This window comes from Microtus ochrogaster, unplaced genomic scaffold (genome assembly GCF_000317375.1).
Source record: "Microtus ochrogaster isolate Prairie Vole_2 unplaced genomic scaffold, MicOch1.0 UNK3, whole genome shotgun sequence".
Classification (NCBI taxonomy): Eukaryota; Metazoa; Chordata; class Mammalia; order Rodentia; family Cricetidae; genus Microtus; species Microtus ochrogaster.
Window position 1 is genome coordinate 4,653,655 of NW_004949101.1, and position 12,511 is coordinate 4,666,165.

At 45.6% G+C, this 12,511-nt stretch overlaps 1 protein-coding gene across 1 annotated transcript in view; it reads left to right on the top strand.

Moving 5' to 3' along the window:
- Positions 1-12,511, top strand: part of Rrbp1 (ribosome binding protein 1) — a 66,963-nt gene that overhangs the window by 444 nt on the left and 54,008 nt on the right. The window lies entirely within an intron of this gene.

Consider the following 12,511-nt stretch of genomic DNA (forward strand, 5'->3'; position numbering starts at 1 on the left):
CGGTGGCCGCGGCCCCTCGGGTGGGACGGAGCTGCGTGTGCCAGGCCGAGCCCGTGCAGGGGCGTCGGCCGAGCGCGCCCCTCGGGTTAGACCCTCTGGCCGGTCGGCCGGCTGGGAGCTGCGGTGGCCCTGCGGCGCGACGTGGCGACCCCTCCCTCCTGGTCCGGCCGTCGGGCCGGCCCGCGCGCTGCGAAGTTGGGCTAAGAAAGTTGGCGGCGGGGCGGGGCGGCGCACAGCTGGCGGAGGAAGGGGTTAAGTTTCGGGAAGCCACCGGATGACGTTGCCGGGCCGGAGTCCGGGCCGGAGGGGGTTGGGGGGAGGGAAGGCGGTGGGCCGGCCTGGGACGAGGGCTGAGACCCGATGGACGACGTGGGGCCCACAGCCCAGTGCTGCGGGCCGCGGCCACCGGACACGTCGGCGGCCCCGACGGGGCGGGCGGGGGCCATGGGGTTCGCCTCGGGTGCAGTCCGGGACTGGCCTTAGCAACTTCCCGGAGTGCGGGACGAGGTTCCCTGCTCCCCCTGGCGGCGGGGCCGTAGCACCGTTTCCCGGCGGGGCCGCGCGGAGCCCGGCGCGAGGGTGCCGGACCCCTCCGGAGTTGGGGCCACCCGGGATCCTGCCTGGCCTCTCCCTCCCGCGGCCACGATGAATGGACCCGTGGTGCCAGGCCCGAGCGGAAGCAGACACCTCCGGCCGGGCCGGCCAAGCGTGCTGGCACTGGGCCGGCCGTCTGTCCCGGCCCGCCAGGCTTCCCGGCTGTGCCCGGGGCAGAGAGGCCAGCCGGCCCGCGCTTCCAGCGGTATGGGATGCTATAGGGTCTCCTGCCCGTACTGTAAGCCACCAGCTAGAGTTCTGTTGGTGTCACTCTTCGTGGACGGTAGTTAACCAAGTGTTTTCGCTCAAACGTTTCCCATTTCCCCATCTGAATAAACAAGGTTCCTGCTTGTCCCTCAAACTGAGACCTAGCACACGTAGGGAGTAGCCAGCTGGTATTGACTGTTCTTGTGGGATGTGTGTTGAGGGACGTGGGAGACGGAGGGAAACAAGGTGGTGCCTGGCTCGCTCTGTGGACCACGCAGGGCTGGCTGCTGAAGTCACACACCTGGATTCCACCCTTCTTGACCACCTGAGGCTCACGTCTCCTAACCTCTGAACCTGGGTTTCCTTATCTTTAGCCTGAAGATAGTACCACCCACTCATCCCTGGGGTTGGGGAACTGGGCAGGAAGTGTGGGACCTTGTGCTAAACAGAGAGCAGTTTGGTAATAACTCCTGAGGTCAGAGGTCAGGACTGGGAAACACCAAGGAAATGAAACTTTGGAGGATCCTGGAGCCTCCCACATCTCTGTTTGCTAAGTTGGTCTTCTGGTGGGGGTGAGGGGTCCTGAGTGGAATCTTGCGTACAGTCTCACATTGTAGGCCGAAGTCCATACACTGGACACGGCCCTTTACAATCGAGTATGCTCTCACCGGTCACACCACTTCTTACCTTTCCCCAACTGTTCTTGCTTGTCTTAACTTCCTGCACCCAGAGAAATTTCTGTGATCCATGCTGCCTGCCTGAGAGCTGTCTTACTGTGTTAGTGAACTTTGCAAGGTCAGCCCACTATGGTCTGCCAGCCTGTTTCTCTTGAGAAGCAGCTTCCTGTTCTGAGGGCCTGAGATGCCACTTCCCTTCTGTTTGAGTGCAGGAGAGGTCAGGGCAGACCTCTCAGTCAGTTTTCCACTTAGAGGCCAGGGCAAGCTTGGATTGTCGGGCTCCTGGGCTCGATGAGTCCTGGAGAAGGCCAAGATTGGGGGATGAAGGCAAGAAGGGAGCTTGAGGTTTGGAATCAGCAAGTTTGTGTGAAGTCGTGGCATGTTAGAACTCTTGGATTTCGTGTATAGGACTTGAACTCTGACCTTCTACCGTGTCTAAGGAGTTAGAGTGATATTATAATATATGGATTTTTTGTTGTTGTTGATAGGAAACATTTTTCTTTCTTCCCCTTGCCTGCCCTCTCCTTTCTTCTCTTTCCTCCTCTTCCTCTCACCCTTCCCTCCTCCCTCCTTCCTCCTCTCCTTCCTTTTTTACAGTTTTCAGAATGGAGTCTCAGTCCCGATTGCCGTGTCAGCTTAGACTGACCTTGAACTCTTGGTCCTCTTGCCTCTACCTCTTAAGTGCAGAGATTACAGGTGTGCACCCCAACACCCGGCTTGATGGGAGAGTTTTAAATACATCCTGAATCGAGTCACATTTGAGCAATTAAGCTCTTTGCTGAAATGAGCCTTAACTCTACATGCTACAATAATTATAGAGCACCAAACTCGGTTTAAATGGTTGCATGCAAATGATTTAATTGGAATATTGGATTATTGTGTAGCAGGGATACCTTTTAAAAGCACAGGAGCCCAGATCCTTGCTTGTGCCTTTATCACGAGGGTTTTAACTATTAGACACATGACAGACAGATCGAGCCAACAGTGCTTGCCCAAATCTTTTTTCCAGAAGGGGAAATGTCCCTTGTGGGACATTTATACATCCCAGGTTGTTCCTTTATACATCCCACGTCTGCAGTGGTGAAGGCCTTGTAAGCCCCTTTCCACTGAGTAGTATAAACATGGGCTGTCTGGCTCCTGGAAGAGGCCAAGATCGGGGCTCTTAGAATTTTGAAGCCCAGGGTGTCCGTAGTTAATACCGATGAGAGAGACTACCATCTCATGGTTTAAAGTATCTGAATCCAACTTTAAAAGGCTTGCAATTCAGAATCAGATACCACACTGCTGTGGTTGTAGGCATCATAATAGACCCATGTTTAGGGTAGGTGTGGGTGTTACCCATTCAGTAGATGAGAACCTGGAAGCCCAGAGGATAAGAAGGCTTTGGGACCTGTTCCTGTTGCCAGCTGCTAAGTGACATCATTTCTACTTTTTGAACAGGACCACATAATTCTATCCTGCTGGGACAGTAATTACCCAAGAGAGGATACAGAACAACTAGAAGATTAAAATGAGTTTCAGTGGCAAGGTGTAGAGACAATGGAAATTTGGCAATCCAGGAAGGCACTTGGCATTTCATTCCTTTATGAAGAGTCTTTGCTCTGGGCTTTCAAACTCTGTACATACAAATGCATGACACATGAATTTGTGTGATGAAGCTGTTGTCCACAACAGCATTGTCTGTACCATCATGTATGGCTGGAGCCACTTGCAGCCGTGTAAGTTTAAAGGATGTAAGTTAAGGGGCAGTAACATTTTAACATTATATTTCTTAGTCAATTTGCAAGTGCTGAGTAGTTGCTTATAGAGTTACGTCATTCCCATCGTCTTGGCAAGTTTGACCAGACAGCACCAGGCCAAGGTAGCTGTTTTCTAAAGGTTCAAGTCCCTGTTCCTCTTGATTACATGAAAACATAATAATGTTGAACCAGGTGAAGTGTTCCGTTTGTCTGTCAGAACAGATGACTGATAGCAGTTTGCACACCCAGCTCAGTAAATTGTGACCTTTGGGAAACATTAGTCTTGGGGGCTGGAGAGTTGAGAGCTTTTGATGTTCCTAACAGCACCAACGTTGTGGATCATAACTGCTCGTTTCTCCAGCTCTAGGGGATCTGACGTCTACTTCTAGTCTCTACAGACAGCAGACATGTACATGATTCACATACATACATGCAGGCAATCATATATAAAATAAATCTTAAAGAAAGAAGCCCATTCTCAATTCTATGTGCATATGAGGGAAGGGAGTGCATAGAGTGGGGGGGGGGGCAGGCACTTTTACCTAAAACTAACAGCATGAAGATGGCCAAATGTACCAAATGCAGAAAAAATAAGTAGGCATTAGATGGAAAGTATGCAGCTTGTAAGGAAAGTAAATATTTAATTCTAAATGAGAAAGCCTGGGCGATGGAGTCTGCTTAGCGTTATAGAATATTACCTCGGAGGCTTCCTAGGAGATTGTTCTCTTAGGCAGGAAGATTTTGATTGAGTCTCCTGAAACAGGCACACACCCAAGTTTAAAACCAGACTCACCTTCTGCTTTTCTTTTGAATTTTAGTAATACATATCTCTCAACTTTTCGAAATGAACAGCAACTTTATAAAGAGTGCTATATAAATGATGTGTTTCCTGGTTGTTTAGACTGGTCCCCAGCACTCTTGCATTCCGGCATGTGGAGTTCTCTCTGGCTGATAGTTATTTCCTGAGCACTACAGAGACTGCTTGCTGGGCCTATTATACTCTGTATGACTTTGCAAGCTCTTTGGGATTTGGGAAGACTTTTTGCATTCTTGGTTGTACTCATGCCAGTGCTCAGTAGATTGACAAGTTCAAAAGAAACCTCCAGTGATGGGCAAGTCGTTATTTTCTGGCTGGTCAGTGAGAGGGTCCACTGAGATGGTTCTGGAGTTGATCAGCTTTATTTATAGTGACAAGAAGCATCACCTGACTCAGAAGTTGGGTTAAACAACCCTCTTGAACTCAAACCTTTAATTCTGTACCTTAAGTCTGGACAGGCTGGGAGCTGACAAGGCCTTTGTTAGTGTCTCCAGACTCCAAGCCAGTGAGTGTCCTGTGTGCATTTATTTCTTGGAACAAAAATGACATCTGTTTGGCCAACCCCTTGTTACTAAACAACAAAACCAACCTTTTGAAAATAAAGGCTTTTTTTTCATTAAATTTTAGTTTTTTAAAGTTTTTACAAGAAAAGTGAGAATTTGGTTTGCTTCTTGCTTGCCATTTGTGAGCCTTCTGTGCAGCTCTGCCCTGAAGTGTGGCGTGTGTCTGGAAGTCCTTGAGGGCCTGTGGGCTGGGTGGGGTCTAATCCCAGGAACAAGGAGCACAACTGCTTTTCCTTGGGCTTCAGTGTACCTTCCCTGTAAAATGAGAGCTGACCAGGAGGTTCCTGCTCTCAGGTCATGAGCCTTGGTTTATCTCTGATCCTTGTTCTCTCTCCTTGCAAATCCTATCAGCTCTGCTTTCTAAGTGGAGCCCAAGTTCGGCCCTTCTCACCAACTCTGCTGGTTCTACTGCCCTTGGGTCACTCTCACCTCTAGCCTGTTTTATTTAGTCTTTGAAGTGGTTTCCCAGCTGTAACTTCACCCCTGCCCTCTAGATGGTTGCTACAGTTGATGGCATCACCGCTCTGTCTGTTCCTTGGTCTGTCTTGCCTGTGGTCTCCTGGGCTCCAGTTATCTTGGGCCTTACTCCTGCCTCTTTCCTTCCCACTTCTTCAGCCACACTGGCCACTTCTTTAGTCCTCAGGCTTGTGTCTGCGGTAGGGCTTGGCATGTGTCCTTCTACCTGGGGGAGCTTTTCCCAGATAGATTACACGGTTGCTCCTCCACCTTCCTCACATCTGTTGATCATCTTATTTAAAGTGGCAGACACCCTCCCATCCTGTCCAACCTGTGTATAGCTTTCTCCTCATTCCTGCCACTTGATATGTCCTATGTTTGACCTGCCTGTCATTGTCTCCACTGGAGGACGAACTCTGTCAACACACGGTTATTATCTGATTCCTTTTCCTAGGTCTAGAACATCCATGCTCACTAGGCTAATGAAGAGGCTTTTCTAGTGCAAGACCATAATCATTTAACTTAAAGTAGTCTGAATTGCTGGAGCATAAAATAGAAACACAAAACATCCTAGAGCCAATGGGAGTGAGTTTTGGATTCCCTCCAGCCCAGCTCCAGTTGAGAAGTTGACAAGAACGTTGAATGGTACTGTCACACTGGTCAGCCCTTTGCTGCCTGTGGAGCTGGAGGTGTAAAGGAGCCTTGGGGCAGGGGCGTGGGCTTGGATGCTGGCTCTGTCCTGGGCTCCTGGTTCTGCAGGACAGTTTCACAACTCTGGACTGAGCTTGTGTCTTCACTGCTGCTCTGGTCCCAGGAGAAGTATTAGCAGGGATCACCCACGTTTCCCATGGTACAGAAGGTCCTGGGTCAGGCCTGCAGAGGAGCTAGTCTGTCTAGGAAACCAAATGTTATTTTTGGTTCGAACAGTGTGGTGGCTTTTTCTAAAATGAGTTGAATTTTGTGCTTGGAGATTAAAAGTGTACCATAGTGGCAGGGGGGAGAATTACTGTCTTGTAGTTGGTTGGCGTGGTGTTTTCCTTTCCCTTGGTCAGACTTTTTGTCAGGCTAAGGAGTGAGAGGAGGTTTTGGCTTCCCACGTGGCAGTGTCTCCTCTGAGGAACTTTTCATGGAAGCTAGCTGAGGTGAAGGAAACTTGGCTGAGGCAAGGTGGCCTGCTCTGTAAGATCAGAGTCCAGACCCTTTCCTTCTTTCTCTTCCGCTTTTCTACTGTAGGCAAAGAAATGGCAAGTGTGTCTGGAGTTCCTGTCCTTTGTGGTGAGTGAGAACATGGGAATGAGTTATCTTGTGTAGAAGGGCAAAAGACCCTTGTCCATACCCAGGCAGTATGTTTTCTAGAACTTCTCATATAATACAGTTCATCTGTGTTAAAGACAACCTTGTTTTCCATGAAGACTGTTCCTGGATTGGAATTAGACATAGCTTTATTTCTGTTGGCTATATTATTTTATGTAGTTAATGTTCGTTTGTAGTTAGAAAGTCACTTCATAGTAATCACAGTGATTGAGAAAAGGAAGGAGACGAAGAGTAAATGAATTATTAAAACCCTTAATGAAAAGTCTTATTAGTGGTGTGCCGAGGGACTTCTCAAAGATGTGGCCCTTTGAAGCCCAGCTACTCCTCATCATTATAAGTGACTTCCCAGGTAAGTTGGATGATCTAGGGCCACCTTTTGTACTATTTCCTTTTTTCTCCCCCAAGACAAGGTTTCTCTGTAGCTTTGGGGCCTGTCCTGGAACTAGCTCTTGTAGACCAGGCTGTCCTCAAACTCACAGAGATCTGCCTGCCTCTGCCTCCTGAGTATTGGGATTAAAGGCATGTACCACCACCACCTGGCTACTATTTCCATTTTTAAAGACAGGAAGAGAACAGAATATTAACAATGCTAATGAGAAGCCCTGGCCACTTTGGGACACCCTCCTTGACTGAGGTTCCATTAATTTCTCTCTGGAGAGAACGATGTCCTATATGCTTGTTAGAGCTGGAAGGTGAGGGTACACTGTATGACAATCCTTAAAGGGTGCCCCCGTTCTTCAGGATGCAAGTTGTGCGTATTTTTAATTCTTTACTGAAATGAATGTGTGTGTACTCGAGTCCTGGTAAAATACACTTATTTAAACTGCACACCCTTGTTTAACTCGTTCTTTTTGTATTCCTGTGTCCCTTTATTGCCTTCTTCAAGGATACCTGCTTTCCTGTTCATAACATCACAATCTCTTTGCTGGTGTCTGAACATAATGGAAGTGGATCACGTGACATATGCTCATTTGTCTTTCCCTTGGTGTGTATGTAAGATTCATCCATGTGGTTGAGATAGCTGTGGTCCGCTTATTTGCTCTTGTATCTTCCAGTGTGTGACTGTAACACAGTATCTGGCTAGCTTCCAGGGAGGAGCTGTTGTGGATAAATAACCCTGGCATAATTGGTCTCGCCCTGACTTTTGGTTAGCATGCACACATATTTCTATTGGGTCTGCTATCTAAATCTGGAATTGTAGGCTATAAAGAGGCATATGCTCAGCTATAGAGAAAAGTGCCAGGCTTTTCTTTCAAAGTGCTTGTAGTAATTTATACTCTCACCGCAGTATTTGAGAGCTTGGGGTGTATTATAAAATGGCTGACTTTAAAAAAAAAGCTAAAGTGAAGTTTGAATCACATTGATAATAAAAAAGAGTTAATTCCCACATGCTAGAAGAAGGTCTGTGTTATTGGGGGTGGTACTGTCAGGCCAGTAGGATTTGTTGATCAGGGCGGGCTGTGGAGTGAGGGCCAGACCACTGATGTTCTTCGCAGCAAAGCCAAGCGGGAAAGCAGTGGGCAGTGAAGGCAGAAGCTGAGCAGTCCTTCCTGGATGAGCCTTCTTCTACCTGTGGATTTTATAAAAATGAAGTTATAGACATTTCTAGTTAGAATACTGGTCTGCCTCCACGGGTTGGTGCTAGGGGGATATCCCTCCAGGATTTCCTACTCCTCTACCTCCTAACCTGCTGTGGAATACAGTGCTCCCCTATCTGTGAGGGTTACTTCCCTAGATCCCCATTAGATGCCTAAAACTGCAGATAGCCAAACCCTCAATATATACTTTGTTTTGCCTTTAAATACTTATGATAATCTTGAATTTACAAATTAGGTAGGCACTGCGAAATTAAGAAGAAAAACAAATGAAGTTTAAGAATTTTAACAATATACGGTAATAAAAGTTATCTGATTGTCCTACATAAATCACTCTACGCTGAACCCACATTTCTGGTAAGAAGGTGAGGTTAGCCATGCTTACATGGTGGTAAGTCCAGTGACTGTCTGGGGGTTATTGAACCCTCTAGAAGTAAAGCTGTGGATTGGGATGTGCTTTCCCTGGCCCAGCTGGCCTTCTTGTCATGTAGCAGTAGTCTTTCTTCTTTTTTTTTTTTTTTTTTTTTATTTTTTTATTTATTTATTATGTATACAATATTCTGTGTGTATGTATGTCTGCAAGCCAGAAGAGGGCACCAGACCTCATTATAGATGGCTGTGAGCCACCATGTGGTTGCTGGGAATTGAACTCAGGACCTTTGGAAGAGCAGACAATGCTCTTAACCACTGAGCCATCTCTCCAGCCCCCAGTAGTCTTTCTTCTTTAAATCTAAGATGCAGTGAGCTGTGATTTGGCTTAGCTGAGAGTGGCAGCAGTGGCAGATATCACGGCAGGGGCACTGGGTTTTTGGCAATAGAGGTTGTCTTGATCAGTCTTCTGATTTGGATACACTCTAAATAAAAGATGTAAAAATGCCTTTGGAAAGCATAGGATAGCTCAGAAGATTCCAAGGAAGTCAAACACAGCACTGTAGAGCTTTTTAGCAAACTGAACAAACTGTAGTATTTCCAGGGTTAAAGGGTAGAGGTCAGTGTGGGCAACATGCTAGAAAGTGATCCTTTAAGAGTTGGTATCACCGAGGGCAATGGAACCTTCAGGGAGGGCAATGGAACCTCCAGGGAAAACAGGGGCATTAAACACTTCTGTGGCTGGAGTGTAGTTTAATGGTTGATTCCTGCTTAGCATTGAGGAGGCCTTGGATTCCAGACTCAGTTCCGCGGAAAAGAAACCAAAACAAACAAAAAAAAAAAAACAGAACATTTTTCCTACTGTAGAATTACTAGGGTAGAAGGAACACAGCCTGAATGTGGGTGTCACAAGTTGTCCCTCATGAAGGTCATAGGACATGTTAGGAAGTTTAAGATTCTGTGCTTGAGAGGTGACTGAACGGTGCTCCTGGGCTAGTCCTTGACTATTTGAAGGACTGCACCTATTTCCTGGACTTGGAGAATTCCCAAGGCATGATTATAACAGGAATATGGACAGTGGATGGTTATGAAACACAAGGAATAAACACAAAGGTTGCAAAGTGCTGTGGATGAAGACAGCAGGAACAGCTCTGTGAGCATGAGGTAGAGTTGTTGACCCGGTTTAAACACCACCGCCTGCTGAGCTGAAAAGGGTTTAAAATATCTACAGGTGAGAGAAACTGTACAGTGATCTAGCACATTTGAAAGGGACTAAGTACAACGTAGAGGGATAAATAGTCCAATAATTGTAATAAAAACACAACAGGTGGGTCCAGTAGCAGGTTAGATGGGACTGATCAGAACTGGAAGGTAAGGCAGAGCGGAAGAAAGGATGCAGAATTCACTATGAAGAACCACAGACAGGTGCTTTGTGGGAGCAATGAAGAACCAAGGGGAACAAACTGAGACGTGTGTCGAGTTACAGTTCCAGAGGGGGGAGAAAGAACCAGTGTTCGAAGAGATAGTAGCTGATAATCTTACATAATAGGTGAGATACCCATCTTTTTAAAGATCCCAACAACACAAACAGAATAAAAGTAAATCTACACGGAGATAATTCATGATGTAACTAGAGAAGAATTCAGCAGTGGGAGAAACTGTTTTATATGTTTTTATTTTATTTTTATTTTATGTGGATTGGTGTTTTGCCTACATTTATGTCTGTGTGATGGTAGGGTGTTGGATTCCCTCAAACTACAGTTAGACTTTAGTGAGCTGCTATCTGGGTGCTGGGAATTGAACCCAGGTCCTCTGGAAGAGCAGCCAGTGCTCTTAACCACTGAGCCATCTCTCCAGTCCCTGTGGGGTTAGGGGAAGGACTATTTTAAGGCAGAAGCAAACTGTTAGTAGCAGATCATCAGGAAACTCTAGGGTGTTCCTGGAAGAAAAGTAAGGTCAGGAGGAAAAGAGTGAAAAATGAAGAAGGTGCTTAATATTTGGATAATTTTTTAATAATGCCATATGTTGGTGAGACTAAAAAATTGTAAGAGCAAGCTCATAAAAACAATATCTAGGGAGAGTGAAGGAATTAGTGGGACAGATTAAAAATTTTGTTTAACTTTATGATCACTGAATATTGATCCCCCCCCCGCCCCCGCCAAAGGTTACTGCTAAAGAATTCAAGAGTGGGTTAGTTCTGTAATACTAGAAGGGGAAACAAAACATTCAAAAGTAATCAAGAAGGATAAAGACAAAAAGCAGCCCAGGACAGATGGGAGACTAATGTTAGAGAAAACACAGGTTTAAACCCAGTGCATTAGCATTCATATTAAATGCCAATTACCTAAATACTCCAGTAAAAGCCAAAGACACTGCTTATGCTGCATTCTAAAAATACAGCTTTTGCACTGTCATAGGTAGAATGGATGGAGAAAGCCAGTTTACATGTGCTGGTGCTTTATGCTGGCCTAGGACAGCCTGGGCTATATAGAAAAGCTCTCATCTTAAAAGCAGAAAGAGGTGGGCAGTGGTGGTGCACACCTTTGGTCCCAGCACTTGGGAAGAAGAGGCAAGCGGATTTCTGTGAGTTCAAGGCCAACCTGGTTTTTTTCAAGTTCCAGGACAGCCAGGGGTGTTATACAGAGAGCGGAAAGAAAACTGATGTTGTGTCAATATTTTGAGAATAGACTTTAAGGCAGAAAAAAAGCACATCGTGATTGCTTAGCAGCGTTTTGGTTGAGATCAAGTGTGAAAACGTTGTAGAGGGAGGTGAATTAAACAATGTAAGCATTTTTAGCTTAAAAAATTGTGTGTGTGTGTGTGTACACGGTCAGAGGACAACTTGTGGGAGTCAGTTCTCTCCTCCTGCTGTGGGTTCTAGGAATCAAACTTAGGTACCAGTCAGGCTTGCACAACAAATACTTTATATGCTGAGCCCTTTCTCTGGCCCCATTTTAACTTTCTGAGTTAACATAATCTCAATATATAAAGTAAAATGGTCAGAAGTTTTAGGAAATGTCCTAATTTATAGCCACAATAGAGAAATTTTAGTGATCATATAACTAATGAACAGCTTTAGACAAAACAGTAAATAAAAGATTTGGTCTACATGTGACTATAAAAAACCCCACAGCCACCTAACACACTTCATAGTATTCAGATGGCTGTGTCAAGGGCAAAAAACAGTCCAGGACAGGTGGGACACTAATGTTAGACAGAATGCTGATTGAAACCCAAGTGTCACTCCAAGTAAATTAGAAATATGAATAAAAAAATAGAAAAATCATCATGTATTTAGAAATTTAAAAGTACCTCTAATGTTTATAAGTCATAAAGTAGGGAAATATAAAATGTTTTGACAGCAATAAAGAAAATGGTACATATTAAATTTATAGTGTGTAGATGAAACATTTCTGACAGATTAATAATTTTAAACACATTCAAAAGGGGAAGAAGGAAATTATTGAGCAAAGCATCTATCTCAATGCAGTTTATGCTAACTATGATAAAAGAAATTTCTTTAACCTGATAAAAGTCATAGTTAGCCCAACTCGGTCATGAAGTAGTGAAAGGAAGAACAAAGGAGACAGAAAACAAGGAGCAGCAGCCAAGCCACAGGGCCTCCTTAGAAAAGACGGTGGGATTGGCAGCTCTCAGGCAAAACCGTGAACAGGGAACAAGTAAGCAACATGAAGTATATGGATTGGGACCTCACTGCAGATGGCAGACACTGAAAAGACAAGTGGCATTTATGAAAAGCTCATGTTGAATCAGTTTTTAAAAATTAATACTATTGGTGCTTATCTAAAACAGTCAGCTATGATGGCATATAGCTCTGGCCTGAGCACTCTGAAGGCTGAGGTAGGAAAGATCTTGGGCCACTCTAGGATATGTAGCTAGGCAGTCTTAAAAAATTTAATTTCAGTACAGCCAGTCAGTGGTTGGTGCACACCTTTAATCCCAGCACTTTGGAGGCAGAGGCAGGCAGATTTCTGTGAGTTTGAGGCCAGCCTGGTCTACAAAAGCTAGTTCCAGGACAGGGTCCAAATGAATCAGGAACCCTGAAAGATCATCTCACCCTTAGGCAAGTTCAGCAGTCCTCTCTCTGCGGGTTCTCTGTGTCCAGTTTATGCAATAGTCCAGGCAAGAGCAGTTTTCTTGCCCAAATGGCTATCAAACT